Source organism: Cupressus sempervirens, chromosome 11, assembly GCF_028749045.1.
Source record: "Cupressus sempervirens isolate cs-2001-9-10 chromosome 11, ASM2874904v1, whole genome shotgun sequence".
NCBI lineage: Eukaryota > Viridiplantae > Streptophyta > Pinopsida > Cupressales > Cupressaceae > Cupressus > Cupressus sempervirens.
The window spans coordinates 552,205,153-552,206,113 of NC_143128.1; the positions used below are offsets into that span (position 1 = coordinate 552,205,153).

Consider the following 961-nt stretch of genomic DNA (forward strand, 5'->3'; position numbering starts at 1 on the left):
GTTTGTATCAAGGAGGATGCCAAGCCTGTCATGTCACCATTTTTATATTTTTTCATCTTTATAATCATTATTAAAAGCATATTTAAATATCAATTTATATAGCCAAGGATTCGTTCACAACAAAATACATCACTGCATCTATTTCAGTGATGCAAAATTGAAATTCAATTGGATCGTTATATCAAGCGATATGAAATCCTAAAAAATGGTAAGTATAGCATATCCTACTAATGCATTATTTATGGGAGTGAAGAATCAAACAATAGGTTTCTAAAAATGAGAAAAAAACATGACTAGAAAGAAGATATCAACCTTTCAAAACCTATTTTTACCTAATCAAAATTTTTGGTAAAATTATCTTTACAAATAAATCTTATCTTTAGCCTTCTAAATAAGACTAGGTTCAAATATCATATATTTTACTTTTTTTATATATTTAAAACAAAAATGTTTGTGTTCGTCAAAGATGAGAGACAGGTGGCATCTCCCTTGATAAGGACGGGAATAGTCTTTGGACTTTCCTTCACACATGGTTTAAGGCTATTAGTCATTGACGATTCTTACTCAAAAATAAAATAATTTTAGTTTTGATATTATATTCAAATTTATAGTTATATTTAACATAATTTTTTATATTCTTTATGTAGACAATGGTATTTATAATCGAATTCTTCAAATGTAATTTAAAAATTTTAAAATGTTGTCAAATATTTATGATTAAAAATTGTAGCTTTTGACTTCTTTAACAATAAACATATATATTAAAAAATCATGCTTATAATGGAAACAATTTTAGGCAATATTGAATATAATTTTAAAATAACTAGATTTAAATCCAATGAATTTAAGATCCAAAAACATGGGTATGACAAAGCGAATTGATTAAACTTTTTTTCTTTCGGTGTGGGCTAAGCAAGCAAATATATTTGTGGATAACAGAGATTTAAATATTTAAACTTTT

At 25.2% G+C, this 961-nt stretch overlaps 1 pseudogene; it reads left to right on the forward strand.

Annotated features, from left to right (window-relative positions):
• The first annotated feature begins 453 nt into the window (after window positions 1–453).
• On the forward strand, window positions 454–583 carry LOC149530819 (U6atac minor spliceosomal RNA; annotated as a pseudogene).
• The last annotated feature ends 378 nt before the right edge of the window (window positions 584–961 follow it).